Raw genomic sequence first — 15995 nt, 5'->3', positions numbered from 1 at the left:
GAGTCCCTTGCCTCCTCTGGGTTCGGTGTTCTCATCTGTACAGTAAGTGTTTGGATATGATGTTTTGTTCCCTAGATAAGCCCAAAGAAGAAGAGAGCAAAGAAGACAGTTGGGTAGACTGGGCCTGACTTCTGACTATAGAGACCTGTGTGACTTCGGGCAAGAGACTCAATCTCTCTGGGCTTCAAGTTATCTGTGAAATGGAAGAATGAAATTAGATGGTTTCTAAGTGTAAAGCTCACTGAATTAAAGGATTGAGGATGGTGGGGAGAGGTTGGTGGGGTTCTAAGGCTGATCAGACGATGAGGACATAGTCCTCCACCTGCCCAAGACTTTGAGGCCCCAAACACAGGTTTCTCTCCTTCTCTCCCTCCCTCCCCATCTCCCTCTCCCTTCACCTTCCCCTCCTCCCCATTACCTTCCTCCCTGCCCTCCCTTTTCTTCCTTTCTTTCTTTCTTCTCCTCCCTTCCCCTCTCTTCCCCTCCCCTGCCCTTCCCTTTTCTTTTCCTTTCTAAAAATATTATTTTAGGCAGTCGTAGGCAGTCTTGGCTTTGGAATCAGACAGACTCAGATCCAGCCATGGCTCGGTCAGCATGAGCTTGGCGCCCTGGGCAAAACGACTTCTGCTCTGTGGCCCTAGCATCCTCATGTGTAGAATGGGCAAGTGATGCCCCCCCGACGTGGGTGGTGGTTCACACGGCTTACTCCATGGAAGCACTTGGCACAGGGGCCCACATGGGCACTTCTGTTATTTCTTCAGTCTGGAGGCCAAGGGTGGGCCTCCGAGCCAGACAACATAGTTGGAATCCCAGCTCTGTCAGCTGCTGGCGGTGTGGTCTTGAGCAAGTGACTTAATCTCTCTGTACCCCAGTTTCCTTATTGGTAAGACTGGGGTAGTAATAATTCCTGTTATCTATAGGGTTGCCGTGAAGAGTAAGTACGCGTCGCCTAGCACGCTGCCTGGCTGTCGGTTGTTTTGATTATTCCACTAATGATGGTGACCACACAGCTGATGAACCAGGCACTTAGCGCCTGGTTAGGGCGGGGAACAGAATACAGTTCTTTCCCTACAGAGTTCCTGGTGCAAGGAGTTCTCGGTGCAAGGAGAGAGGCATCTTAACAGGCAAGGACAGCACTGCATCAGTGAGGTGATGGGGTGACCCTGAGGGGCACAGCAGCCCCCGAGGGTTGGGGAAGGCTTCCCTGGGAGGTGACCTTCAACCTGAGACCTGAAGAGGCAGTAGGAGACCATCGGGCCACGAATTAGGGCAGGAATAGCATCCAGGTGGGAGGAACAGCGTTGCAAAGGCCCAGGGTGAGAGGCAGCCAATCTCTCGGTCAGTGTGGAGCTTGAGCCCCTCACCGGGAGCAGAGGCGCTTGCACTTCCCCCAGCAGCCGGGTGCTCGGATGTGCTCCCTGTTTGCGCTCAGTGGGCACGGCTCCCCGGCTGCAAGAGGCTGCCACAGGGGCGGGTCGTCCCCAGCGGGCCCCCGCCGCCACCCACGAGCCCAGTCCCCGGCTGGTAGGGGCACCCTCCCCTCGCAGCCCCCTCTCCACGCAGCTAGCGGCCCCCGCCCTCGGTCAGCCCAGTTTCCTGCCCCTCCCTCCTGCTCTCCTCCCTCCAGCTGTTTCTCTGGCTGAGTTCTGTCCCAGTCCCATTCAGGGAAGCAGCCCCGGCGGCCAGCAGGGAGCTCAGGACAGAGCCGGCTCCCTGGGAAGCCTCCGGGTGATAGGGGTGTTCCAGCTGCGGCGCTCTGGGGGTTCAGAGGGGGATCTTGAATGAACAAATGAATGAACTGCTTTCTGGGCAAACAGCCACAGCCAGAGGAGCCTGTGATTGGCAGAAAGAAGCCAGGGTGTGCAAGTCTCCCCAACAGCCTCGAGTGGCCTGCAGTCACAGGGAACCCTCAGGAAGACCTTCCGGGCAGAGACCAGAGGGAAGGTATCATCACACACTTGCCTTGGGTGTCTTCTGAGGGGGGCCAGGGAAGGGGAATGAATACTAACAGAGAGAAAAGTTTGTTTCTTTTTATAATTTCATATTTGTCAAAAGGAAGAGTTTTGTTATTATTTTCAGATGTCAAAAGTAATGCATGTTCATTGTTTAAAGAAATAGCAAGGATACACAACTAAATATATGAATGTGGATTTCCACATCTAGTTTGGTAACCTGCTTAACCACAGATTGTGAACTTTTTTCCATATCACCTATATTCTTCCAATATACATTTTTCATGGCTGCATAGAAAGGCTATCTTAAGATTATTTGACTTTTCCATAATAGATTTGCTTCTTTTTTTTTATTAGAACAGTGCTGCAATGAATATTTAGTATGACATCTTTGTGTGTGTGTCTTATGAATACCTTTTAGAAATTGCTAGATTTAAGGTTTGCCTATTTTTAAGACTTCTGAGCTTTTGGTCACACTGCATCCTGGAAGGCCGTGGCAGCTTGACCTCTCTATGATGTTATACCAGGGCACAGTATTCTCACACCCTAAACCCACCTTGTTGCTACCCATCCCTTAAACTTTCCCTGATGTGAAGTCGAGAATAATATCTAGATGCTTCAATAGGCATTTCATTTCTTTTTTAGTGTTGATTCTCTTTTATAAACTTATTTTTCACATTTCTAGTCTGACTCTCCTGTTCAAGTCTGTTCCCATTTTTTTCTCCTCTGGGGGCATGTTTATCTTTTTCTTATTGATATCTAAGGGTTCTTTGTATATAAAGGACACAAACCCTTTGCTGGCACTCTCTGTTGAAAATATTCCACTCCCTCCTCTGTCTTCAGAATAGCCCATTTTAAATGGGCAAGCCAGCTTTGGCAAAATTATAAGCATTACAACATCAGGGAACTACTACTTGATTTAAGCCCAATCACTCAGACCTGTGCGGTTCAGAGATGCCAGATCACTGGTCTGAGGTCACACACCTGAACGTCCAGGTTCTGAGTCTTTCTTTTTCTATTAGGGAAAGCCCTCAACTTCCCTTTTGCATCCCCTACCTCCTTCTCAAGACCAATCTTCTCTGTGGTTCTTGCTGTATCTCCTGCCCCTTCCAAACTGGTTTGAAGGAAAGATTCCTCTAAATGCCTTGGCTGCTGAGGTGAGTGTGACTGGGTCATTCAGGCCTCTGGTGCAGGAGGAGGCAGCTTGGCCTTTTCTTTAACCTAAACCAGTGACACTCAAATGATGATGTGTCAGACACTTGGGAGGTCCACAGGAGGGTTATCTCTTGATGCACAGGGGCCTTCTTTGGACTACCCCAAAACTTCAGGGAATAGATAACCTTAACTTTGGGTAAGTCATGCCTTTCTCCGGCTTGACTTGTTCTGAGAAGTCCCCTACCCGCACTGGGTCAGGGCTTGTCTGCTAGGCTCTCCCAGGGCCTATCCCTCCCTTATCTGGGCTCCTACCACACCGTGTTCTAATGACCAGTCATCTTGTCTGTCTCTCCTTCTAGCCCGGAGGCCCCTAGAGGCCAAATCTGGGATATTACTTTTTTTCTGCATCCTCAGTCCCCTGCACAAGAACTAGCATGTATTAGGGTCATTGTTCATGGAATAAATAAAGTAACCAGGTGTCAGTTTCACCATCTGTAAAATGGGGTGGGGGAAGCTGGACTGAAGTCCCATCTCTTAGATGTTTACCTAATAACTCCTCTCAGTTTGCAAACCACTTTCTCGAGGTGATTTTATCAAATCCTCACCATGGCCACATGATGAAGGTACTATTAACATGCCCATTTTACAGATTAGGAAACAGAAGCCTGGAGAGTTCTGATGCTAGACCTCCCCACAAAAGGGAATAGAACATTGTGCAAGAAGGGGTACCTTGGTCTTAGGCAAGGTACTCCCACTCTCTGGCCACAATAATATCATCTGTAAATAAGGATGATATTATTTGATATTATTATCACTCTGGGGGTGGGCTTGAATTGGCCTGCCATCTGCCAACTGAGTGACAAGGAATCAGTTATTCCTCATCTTTGTGCCTGAGTTTCCTCATCTATAAAATGGGAATATGATCAGTAACTGCCTCATAAGATTATTCTAAAGAGTAAATGAGATCATGCAAGTAAAGCTGTAAGCAGAGGATTTGTTGTAAAATAAGGTCTCTATAAACATTAGCTATTGTTCTGATGATCATTTCTATTCCACTGTGCCTGTCTATACCTGTGACACTCATCTGAGCCAAATGGAAATTATTATTGATTTCTTTAGTGGATTATTAATGCTCTTATTCCCACTGATGTACAAGAAAACCAAAAGCTTATTTCGTTCTCTTTGAGCTACACCACATGGGTGCAGACATTACCGCCAGTTGCGAGGCTATGAAGTAGACTCAGAGCTTCTCAAAGTGCAATCTCTAGACCACCTGCATTAGAATAATTGTGAGTGTTTCTTTTTTTTTTTTTCCTGGAGATGGAGTCTCGCTCTGTCGCCCAGGCTGGAGTACAGTGGCGCAATCTTGGCTCACTGCAAGCTCTGCCTCCCAGGTTCCCGCCATTCTCCTGCCTCAGCCTCCCAAGTAGCTGCGACTACAGGCACCCACCACCCCGCCCGGCTAATTTTTTATATTTTTAGTAGAGACGGGGTTTCACCGTATTAGCCGGGATGGTCTCAATCTCCTGACCTCGTGATCCACCCACCTCGGCCTCCAAAAGTGCTGGGATTACAGGCGTGAGCCACTGCGCCCGGCCAATTGCGAGTGTTTCTTAAAGCTTCAGTTTGGAAATCAGAATCTCTGTGGATGAGGCTTCAGTGTCTGCATGTTGAACCAGCACCCCAGGTCATTCGGATGCACCCCAAAACTTGAGAACTACCAACCTAGAGTGCTTAAAAGTCTTTCCTTTTTGCCCTTTGTTCACACTGGGGTCTTGGGTTCTTTGCTGCACAATAAGGTTTCTTTTTTCCTTTCTAAGCAAATATTCATGTACTTCTGTGAATCCACATGTTCCGTGTCAGCAGTTGAGGCCAGAAGGTCTGGCAGAGAAGAAGCGAAACTTTGTCTTATAGTACCACAGAAAGTCAGATTGTGTTAGCAATCCCCCAGCATGGAGGCTTTGAAATTATTTTCAGTTGCAGAATCCTTTCCACAAATGAAAGTCTTATGGGGAAGTGTAATTTGAGAACAGATAAAGGTGGTGTTATTCTTGTTGAAACAGAGGTGGAAGACTCCAGGCTGCCACTAAATCTCACTCTTGTTGCTGAAGGGCCTCTAAGAATCTTTGTAGCTCCATGGGGCAGGCAGGAAACTGCAACTCCTCTACTCCAAGGAGTTAAGAGACCAAAGTTCTAGACATTTGTTGAGCTTACTGTGTGACCTTGGCAAGGCACTCTTACTCTTTGGCCACAATAATTTCATCTGTAAATAAGGAGGTCGAATAGTATATCAGCTAGGGTAGTAGCTGCAGTAACAAATAGGTCCCCAAAGGCATAAGGGCTGAAGCAAAACAGAGCTTTATTATAAGGCAAGTATTTCCGAGTGGAGGGTGGTCCTCTTCCTCATGGTACTTCAGTGACTCATCTGGTGGTCCCAGTCTCTCCTCAGATATCCTCATTGTCTGCAGCCAGGTGCAGAAGACAAAAGAAAGTATGGAGGTGGCATATTTGCTTATCTGCTTTGGCCTGGAAGCAGCAGACATCACTTCCACTCACATGAGAACTATCATGTGGCCAATCTAGTTGCAAAGGAGGCCAGGACACGGAGTTACAAGGATATGAGGTTCTTGGCAAAGAGCAGCTCTTTCCCAGCCGCAATCGTGTATTGTGGACAGGGAGAATGAATTTTTGTGGACGGCTACCTGTCTCTGTCACAAATGTGGTGACCTCTTGGGTTGCTTCCATTCTTTGATTCTAAGTCTACATTTTCATTAGTCAATCTTAGTTAACATGGTGATGTTGGACTCACAACATCACCTATCCTCAAGGTAATTCCCATCAAATATACTAAGTAAATTTCCAGACTCCAGGCCCCTAAACATGGATTTTTCTGAAACATAGGCAACTGCCATTCTCTTTTCCCTCTGGAAAAAGGAAATAAGAATAATGATTTGATAGAACATGTTGCGAGTTATTAAGCCAAAGGTATTTATATCCATTATCTACTTGAATCTCCCTACAAGCCTACATGGAAAGGCCTCAGGACTATCATCCCCATTTTATAGGTGAATAAAATGAGGCTCAGAGAGCTAAAGGGACTTGCCTAAGGTCACACAGCTCATAGCAAAAGAATGGGATTTGAACGAAAAACATCTTATTCCTGTCCTAGGGCCCCACTGCACATTTGAATGTTGGTGTGCATGTACGTGTACGTGGTGTGGTTAGAGTCGGGATTTTCCTTGGGCTGGGCTCCCCCAGGGCTGGGCATGAGGGAAGTGAAAGCTCAGGAATCATGCTCAAACTCCCCAGAATGGGCCAAGGCTGCTGACTGTAAGGCAGCTGGGTGGTTGTCCTAGGTCCTGGGGTGAAGAAGTACAGTGTGACCAAGTATTACGGCCACTGGCTGTGTAAAAGAGAAGGGACAGTGCATGAGGGTGTTGTGTGGTCCTGGAAGACACTGAGGCTTCAACTGGGCTGGCCACATAGTGGGTGCCTGGGAGCAATTTCCTGTGTGAATAAATGCATGTGGGAGTAACAGCTGCAGCACTGTGAGAAAATGAGATGAATCAGACCTGCTTCCTGTCTTTGAGGCCCTCAGGGGAGGAGAGACAAACTTGTAACATATACTTTTATTAATTCACTCAACAAACATTTATTAGCATCTACTACACGTCTGGCTCTCCACAGGGCAAGAACGATGGAAAGACAAGATTCCTATCCTTGTGGAACCCATTTGAGAGATGAGGAAAGTGAGGCTCTGATTGGTTACGTGACATTCCCAAGATCATTTGGCCAGATTAGGGCTTGAAACACCTGGCTTCCAGCCCAGCACTTTTTCCATACCCCCTGCTGAGGAGGTGGCCGTAGGCCAGGACTGAGATGCAGTGAGGAGCCCCTGTTATTGGCAGCCACTTGGAGCTGCTGCCGGACTCAGGACATGCTGGTTTCAGGCGATAGCACGAAACCAGTTATTTCTTTTTAGAACCTCTAGATTTTTGCAGCAATGGACACAGGTATGATTGAGAAAAAGTAGAAATCCTTGCACTGTCAGATGGAACCAAGAGGCAGTAATTCTACGTGGTGCTATCAGAGAAAGAAATGTTGACGTCTGGGTGACGTTGGCTGGTAGCACACTGTGGTGATGATAGATCCCAGATCCAAGTGCTCCAGAGTTGAGATCCCAGCTCTGAAGTTTAACCTCCTGAACCCCTCAGCTTCCTCATTCATAAGGTGGGCATGCTATGAGTACCTGCCTGTCAGGGTTATGGTGAGATTAAATGAGTCCATATCCATCAAGCACTGAGTACAGCACGTGGTCAGTTCAATGAAGGCATTTCTATTTTTATTTTTGGGACAGTGAGCTTTGAAATTGGCCTTTGCACATCTGGGTGTCTGGTGCCTTGTGATCTTGGGTTCCCAGACTGGAAAATGTCATTTGGGCCAGTCTCTTGTCTCCATGTCTGGCCCCAAGGAGAGGTCTTGGGCTCTGCTGGTGGAGAGTGCCCTGGGCCTCACTGTCTTCACCATAGGCAGTCTCTGGCAATGTTGGAAGTACCAGCTGCTGACTCAGCAGGGAGGTCAGCTGCTATCCAGGCAGAATGTCAGAATCGGTTCTGCTTTCTTGGGGTATAGGACATGGGTCCTCAGATTCCAGCCCTGGGTTCCTGCTGAGGGTAGCTCTTGTGCAAGGAGGTGGGTGGGTGGGGAGATGGGTACAAAAAACAACAGTGAGCACACTTGGTTTTTCCTCCTGGAAATCAGAGGTCAGAGAAACAGGAAGTCAATGGAGAGAGGGTGTGGTGTAGTGAGAAGAGGGCAGGCCCTGTGGTGTGGCAGATGTGAGTTCTAATCCTGGGTTTGACACCTATTGATTTATTTTTTATTTTTTGAGACAAAATCTCATTCTGTCACCCAGGCTGGAGTGTAGTGACATGATCACAGCTCATTTGCAGCCTCGACCTCCTGGGCTTAAGTATCCTCCCACCTCCTGAGTAGGTGGGACTATAGGCATGCATTACCATACCTGGCTAGTTTTTGTATTTTTTGTAGAGACAGGATGTATTAGTCAGGGTTCTCTTAGAGGGTTCTCTTACGGTTCTCTCTCTACATATAAAAAGGGGAGCTTATTAAGTATTAATTTACATGATCACAAGGTCACACAATAGGCCATCTGCAAGGAGAATCAGTCTGAGTCCCAAAACTGGAGAACTTGGAATCCGATGTTCGAGGGCAAGAAACATCCAGCATGGTAGAAAGATGTAGGCTGGGAGGCTAGGCCTGTCTCTCCTCTTCAGGTTTTTCTGCCTGCTTTATAGTCTCTGGAAGCTAATTAGATTGTGCCCACTGGAGTAAGGGTGGACCTGCCTTCCCCAGCCCACTGACTCAAATGTTAATCTCTTTTGGCAACACCCACACAGACACATGCAGGATTAATACTTATTATATTTTAATCCAATCAAGTTGACACTCAGTATTAACCATCACACAGGGTCTCACCACATTGCCCAAGCTGGTCTCGAACTCTTGGACTCAAGTGATTCACCTGCCTTGGCCTCCCAAAGTGCTTGGATTGCAGGCATGAGCCACCGCACCCGGCCACCTATTGTTTTTGTCGGCATGTGCAAGTCACATACATATAACCTCTTTAGGCCTCAGTTTCCTCCTGTCCAGGGTTGTTGAGAGAGTGTCTGCCATGTTCTTTGGCCTGGAGTAGGTGCTCAGTAAATGACTTGGGGTGGGGAATAAGGGCAGGGGACACTTAAATGCCCATCCTTTGTTACGTGAATTGGTTTGAACAGTTATCAGAATCTATGAATTCCTGAGTGTTATATGAAGTAAGAATTCAGGTAGCAAGTGTATATGTTTCCTGTTACTGCTGTAACAATAACCATAAACCGAGTGGCTTAAAACAACACAAACTTATTATCTTATTAGTTCTGGAGTTCAGAAGTCCCAAATGGGTTTCACTGGGCTAAAATCAAAGATTGCATCTCTTCCGGAGGCCCTAGGGGAGAATCTGTTTGCCCTCCTTTTCCAGCTTCTAGAGGCTGCCACATTCCTTGACTCATGGTCCCCTTCCCCAGCCTTCAAAGCCAGCAACTGCAGGTTGAGTCCTCGTCACATCAAATCACTTTGACTCTCCTGCCTCTCTGTCTCATTTTTAAAGACCCTGAGCTCACCTGGGTAATCCAGCATAATCCCACCATCTCAAGATTCCTAATGACGTCTGCAAAGTGTCTTTTGCCATGTAGGATGACATATTTACAGGTTCTGGGGATTAGGATGTGGACATCTTTGGGGATCTGTTATCCTATCTAACAGTGACATTGGTCTGCATCTGATTGTTTCTTGAATTTCGAATTTAGATATTGGGAGTTCAGGTGGCCATCTGTTGACAGTTGGTTCAGCAGAGTATTGACCAATTAGAATGGATGCAAGTGTTAGCAACCAGTGAGGCTTTACCAGGGAGTATTCAGTGATTATCAGGACCGAACCAGGAACCAGACTTTGGCATCATTTAGACTGCGTTCAAGTCCCTGCACTTATGAACCTGCTGACTCTGAACGAGGGGGTTCTCCCATCTGTGAAATGGGGATGGCGGCATGTTGTACATAGGGTAGTTGTTAGGATGGAAGGAGATAGCAAGAGTTAAGTGTCTGGCACCTGGTAGGAGGCTCAACAGGAATGAATGATCCCCCAGGAGTTTAACTTCCCAGCTTGAGTCTCTCCATCCCAGGTACTGGTGATTTCTAGTTATGAGAACCTTTCTGTCTCTGCCCCATGCTAGGGAGACACGCTTGTCTGGCTCATGGGCTGCAAGGAGCACAAGGGCTCCTTCTCTTCCCCCCTATAAGAGAGGAGGTTCGTTTTTGAGGATGTGGATGCTAACTAGGAGGGGAGAAGGTGCCAGCTGCCCAGCCAGGCTTGTGTTTGACCTGGAAGGCTCTCGGGATATGTGTTGGCTTGAGGGCTGGATTATCTTTGTCCCTTAGGCTGCAGGAGCCTGCAGCCCCCATTCAGCTGTTCTACTATCAATGGGGCTCAGTGTCTCCTATGTCTACCTCTTTCTGCTCCCAGTCCTGCTACCAACTGCTCTACTTTATTTCCAAGTCACTGTTTATATGCCCCAAGAGGGGCTACCTCATTGGTTCATGTAATCCTTCCAGGGTCTCCACTGGATCCCTGCTGGGGTTCTCTCTGATGGTGGATGGATTCCCTCTGAATCTGGAACTTGCATTTCTAGAAGGTCCCAGAAGAATCATGAATTGGCATTGAATTGAATTGGCACTGACCTTGACATGATCTAGTCCAGGGATGGAAGTCCACACCCCTCACCATGTGCTGTGGCAGACATCACACATCAGTCATGACTTTTCCTCTAGTTGAACCCAGATGTCTTTGTCATTTATCTTTGTGCATCAAACACCCCCAAATTTAGTGGCTTGAACTGACTTATTCATTTATAATTATGCAACTTAGCAGAGTTCTGCAGGGACAGTGCATCTCTGCTCCACATAGTGTTGGCTGCATTACTCATGGGCTGCATTCAGCCGGGAGCTTGACTGGGGCTGGGATATATAAGATGATCTCACATCCCGGAACTTGTGTGCTCTGTTTCTCTCTCTCTCTCTCTTTCTCTCTATGTAGCCCATCTCTCTAGCAGAACTGCTTGGATTTTTCTACCAGGAGGCTCAGGGCTCTGCAACAATGATAGCAGAAGCTGATGGCATCTAGAGATCTAGGCTGGGACTAGCACAGCATCACTTCTACCACTTTCTGTTGGTCACAGAAACTCACCATGCCAGTGCAGATTTAAGGGGAGGAGAAATAGAGTCCACTTCTTGATGGGAGGCGTGACATGTGAGTATTGGGGCAGGGTGGGATGTTAGAGTCTATCTTTAAAGACAATCTACCATCTTCATCTTAAAACAACGAATGACAGTGGCCATCTGAGATAATCATTGGTCACCCTAAGTTAGACTACACTCCCATTTTTCAGATGGGAAAACTGAAACTCAAAAAGGATTTGTTTAAAGGAGCCTCTGTTCACTTCACAAGCATTTACTGAGCACTAACTGTGTGCTAGGAGCATGGGATACAGGGAGCTCCTGTTGAGTGGGAGACAGGTGAGTAAACAGAGTGGAGGCCCATCTAGCCAGAAGGTTGGCTTTAATGTTGGGTGCTTGGGGCAAATTTTGCTCACAGGTCACAGTCACCCATGATGATTCCATTCATCATCCATTCAGAACAGTAAGTGACTACTGGGCCATTTTTACCAAGTGCTTATTGTTAAATACCCTCCCATTTATGCCTGCTTGATACATTTAGTGTTCAAAGTACTGCAGGAGTGAAGTGGAGGTAGCTTTCACTGGGGAAGCCAGGAAATAGTGCTTCAAGAAGGAAGCATATATTCGAGCTGGGTTCAAAGGGTGAATTGGCCTTCAGTTGCTTATAGGAGCAGTTGGCTAGACATGAGAGAGATTTTAGGTAGGGAGAACTGCATGAACACAGATCCAGAAACTTGATGAGTGCAGGGAGTCTGGCATGGTGGGCAGGAAGCAGGGATGGCAGGAGGAGGTCGGAATGCTCCTCAGGGCCTTGAAGGCCCCACCCAATTTTCCAGGTGGTCCAATGTGCTTTATTTCATGGGAATAGCATCCTGCTGCCTCCAACCCTTGCCCTCTCCAAACTCAGTTGATTAAATTTGAACATTTGGACAATGGAAGATTCCAGACAACCCGAAGCTAATGAAGTTTGAAATTCCAGTGGGCATGCTGGTTTGTGGCTTTATCTCATGGGGTGTCTGGCCCATAAACCAGCTTGGAGAAGAGAATCTTTCTCTCCACTGGGGGCTTTCTTGATTGAATGGTGGGTCCCCCTCCCACCACTCCCAGGACTTGCTGATGGACCTAGGCATAGAGGTTGAGAGGAAATGAGGTGTTTCCTTTTGGTTTAATCCTAAAGGAGAGCTGATTTAAGATGGCACTTTGGGTTGCCCAAGGCCATTTGGTGATGTCTTTACTGGAGAGAGGCAGACTTGGCCACCAGCTGCAGCAGCCAGACTAACCCAGGCTGGGCATTAAAGGGCCCCCCGGCCTCCTAGCTATGGGGAGGTATGGCTGACTGATGTCAAGAACAGGTCTTCAGGGGGTGCAGGCAATTTTCAGTCTTTTTTATGACAGACTCAACTCACAGGGGGCCTCTTCAGCTGTCAGGGATTTAGGTCATGAAGAAAAAGGGCTTCCCTTCAGTCAGAAGGGATGGCCACCGGGTGGATAGAGGCAGCTGCTCCGCTTTCTCCAGACCTCTTTTGAAACCCATTTCAGCCACATGCTGGCTGGGAGGCCTCAGAAGAGTTGCTTAACTGCTCTGAGCCTCAGTTTCCTCAACTTTACAAAGAGGATCATAAAAGGGCTTTCCTCACTGAAGTGTTGTGGGGCTTAAACGAGATCACGTGTGGCCCGGAGTTGGGGCTAAAAAATAAAGCGTGGCCTTGGTGTCAGGGGGCTTGCCTGGTGGGGAAGGGATGCAGGAGATCAGCATTCTTGAACCATGAAAGGCTAAGAAATGCCGGTTGTAGGCAATGCCAAAGTCATAGTTTCGTTCCAAGCTTTTCCCTTTCGACTTCCTGCCTTGGCCAAAAGACATGGTAGGGACTGGGTGGAGACCTTGACTTGCTGGCCTCACTTCTCCCGGGGGAAGCTGGCCCTGTCTGGCCTAAACAGGCCTTTCTTTTACTGTTTTTCCCTCTCACCCCATGAAAAGCCTCAGATGTGAAGGAAATCAGGAAATCATAAACACGACTCCGGGGAGGGGAGAGAACTGCTGTGAGCAGCCTGTGAGGCCAGCTGGTGGGGAGATACCCTCCCTTCCCCATCACAGGGTTTCTGACAGGTCTCCCGGGAGGAGATTGTCAGGCTGGGACCCCGGACATCCTCCATGTCCTGGAAGGCTGGCCTCTGATCCACACTTTCTCAGCCCCGTCCCACCCCGTCCAGTGTTTCACATTTTCCCGGGGCCCAGGAAGCCCACTGCACCTCCTTCCAAGAGCCTTTTGTGTTGGTTCCACCGCCTGAAGGAACAGGTAGCCTTCACCCATGGAGTTCAGGCTGGGCTGCTGCCCAGTCCTGCTTCCCACCTCCAAGATTGTCCTCTGGGACCAGTCCTACCTCTTGGCTGATCACAACAGGCTGCTTATAAGCCAAGTACCTACCTGCTGGCTTCACAGACACTCATCAGATGTGTGGGCAGTGGGAAAAACAGTCCTATTTTATAGCCAGGGAAATGGAGGCCCAGAGAGATGATGTGTGTTCACTCACTCCTTCATTCTCTAATTCACAACATCTCTTTCTCTCTTTTAAGAGACAGGGTCTCACTCTGTTGCCCAGGCTGGAGTGCAGTGGCGCAATCATGGCTCACTGTAGCCTTGAACTCCTGGGCTCAAGCCATCCTCCCACTTCAGCCTCCCAAGTTAGCTAGGACTACAGGCATGTGCCACCATGCCCAGCTAATTTTTAAAATGTTTTATAGAGACAGGGTCTCACCATGTTGCCCAGGCTGGTCTCAAACTCCTGGCTTCAAGTGATCCTCCTGCCTTGGCCTCCAAAAGTGAAGGAGTTATAGGCATAAGCCACTGTGCCTGGCCTCAGGACATCTTTCTTAGCCAACCCCCCTCTCTGTCTTTGAAAGGCAGCCACCCTCTAGCAGCTGTAGCTCTTTGCTCTTTGGTGGGTTCTATCGTGTTACAGTTCCATGTTTGGAGTTAGACCTGAGTTCAAATCCTGAGTCCCTTGATTACCAGCTGGGTGATCCTGGATCAGTTTCTCTCTCTCTCTCTCTCTCTCAGCCTCAGTTTTTTCACTTATAAATTAGAGTTGATGACAGGATCTGCCATGAGTTGTGTGGTGAGGATTAAATCAGCGAATCCATGAAAAAACACATAGCAGTGGGACCAGTGCTTAGTAGATCCCTTGTAAAAGAAGCATGCTGAAGATTTCCTTGCACTTAAAATAAGGCAGGGTGCATGTGAAGTCCTTGGGAAATACTTTCTGAAATACGATTGAATTCTGCAATCACCTCCTCTGCTCTAGCCCCCAGCCCCTTAGCAGCCAGCTTTCCCCTGTGTGTGATGAGGCCCAGAGACTGAGGCTCAAAGACATCAGCTGAGTGCCCAAGGCCACATCACCCAGGCTGACCCTGTTCTCCCAGTCCCCTTCTCCAGAGTCCATGAATCCTCCCCTGTGATTTCCAGGCCTTTCTGCCTTTCCTATGCTGCAGACCCTTTCTATACTGATTATGGCCTTTATGATGGGACTGTCTCTTCATCTTCCATGGCTTGACTCATCAGTGTCATGGCCCATTGCCTCAGAAGCCTGTTCTCATCCAGATGGCCAGTTGGAAACCAAAGCAATAAACTCACTCACACTGAGGTGTTTGCAACTGATGATAGCTTGCTGGAGTGGAAGTTTTGGGAGCAGGATGCCTTAAACCAGCAGAGAGTGCTCAGGGTGGGGGACGTCATTCAGGTGCTGTGGACATAAACACAGGGAAGGGGAAGCTTTTGGTTGGGGATCTTCTTAGAGACAAGCAAGCCACAGCCTCCTCTGCTGCAAGGACCTGAGGAAAGAAAACTACTGAGTCAATTTCATAGGCGAAGTTTGTAGTTCCAACTTATTTGCACCTCCGTTGGGGCCTCTCTGTTCCTCCCTTTTCTTGTAGACAGAATGGCCAAAATTGGATTATCTTAAAAAAAATGACAAAGCTGCATGTTAGCAGAGTTCAGAGAAATAGGGCAGGCCTGGGAGGTCACGGAGGTGAGTGTCCCAATCTTGGTGCACTCATGTCTACACTGCCCGCCCACCCACCAGCATTTCTGACAGAGCCTGGGGGTAGGAGTGGTTACCCCAACATGTCCTGTGCCCTGGATGAGGAGCCTGGGGTCCTTGCCACTCTCTGCGGAACTGGTAAAACTGTCTTTCAACTCATTTTCCTCCCCTCCTTGTTCAGGGAGTGGAAGTGAGAACTGGGAGAGGATGTGGTGTTGGTGGCTGCGCTGGTGTGGGTAGAAGTGCATTTTATCCAGGTGTGTTTAGAGAGGCAGGATGGCAAGACGGTCAAAGCTTCTGGAATTCGGTGGCTTGGCTTCAAATTCCTTGACTTCCTTGCTTGATTGCCTCAGTTTCCTCATCTGTAAAATGGGTGTAAGGATGATGTTGCCTCATAGGGTTATCTGGGTGGGGCAGGGGGAGATGGATCTGTGGGAGGGTATGTTTTATTTCTTTTCTTGCTTTTGGTATTTGCAACAGCCAGCTATTTAAATATTTTTGGTATTTGCCACAGCCAGCTATTTACCAACTGGGGAAGTTGGAATTGGGCTGATAACAGTAGGGGTGCAAGTTGCCGCACCTGCCAGGAGTCTACACAGGGCTGCGCTTAGTGAGTGTACAACCTGAGCTATTTTGTTACCAGCGACCCATATCCCCAGCCACGATGTGGATTTAGTAAGAAGCTCTGTGGCTCTGATCTTCATGCTCTCAGGTGATTGAGAGTGGACAGGGGTGAAATGAAAGAAGCCACAGTCCAAGGCAGGCCCCCAGGACAAGTTTCCAGAATGACTCATAAGGCTTGTCTAGGTGTCTTCTGGCTCCCCGAGGGGTGTGGTGTCTGGAAGCCCTCTGGAAATGCTGGGGACAACTCCAGGCTGCCTGATCCCTGTCCTCCCAGTGCACCTTCCACTGCCCTGTCTCTGCTGCCCTGTCTCTGCTGCTCCGTCTCCCTCTCCCTCCTCCTTTTCCTCTCACCCTCTTTCTTCTGTAGCAAGTGCTCTGAACCAGCTGTGGTCTTCCAGAGGTTGAGTGCAGCAACTTTGGGCAAAACCAAGCACTTATT

At 48.3% G+C, this 15995-nt stretch overlaps 1 protein-coding gene across 1 annotated transcript in view; it reads left to right on the top strand.

The window, feature by feature from the left end:
* The first annotated feature begins 1659 nt into the window (after positions 1-1659).
* CMKLR1 (chemerin chemokine-like receptor 1) overlaps positions 1660-15995 on the top strand; it is a 56370-nt gene continuing 42034 nt past the window's right edge. Inside the window, exon 1 of the mRNA XM_019039449.4 lies at positions 1660-1944. The gene's annotated coding sequence lies outside the window, so the exon portion shown is untranslated. The remainder of the gene's footprint in view (positions 1945-15995) is intronic.

Source organism: Gorilla gorilla, chromosome 10, assembly GCF_029281585.2.
Source record: "Gorilla gorilla gorilla isolate KB3781 chromosome 10, NHGRI_mGorGor1-v2.1_pri, whole genome shotgun sequence".
Lineage (NCBI taxonomy): Eukaryota > Metazoa > Chordata > Mammalia > Primates > Hominidae > Gorilla > Gorilla gorilla.
This window is presented reverse-complemented; position numbering and strand designations above follow the sequence as displayed.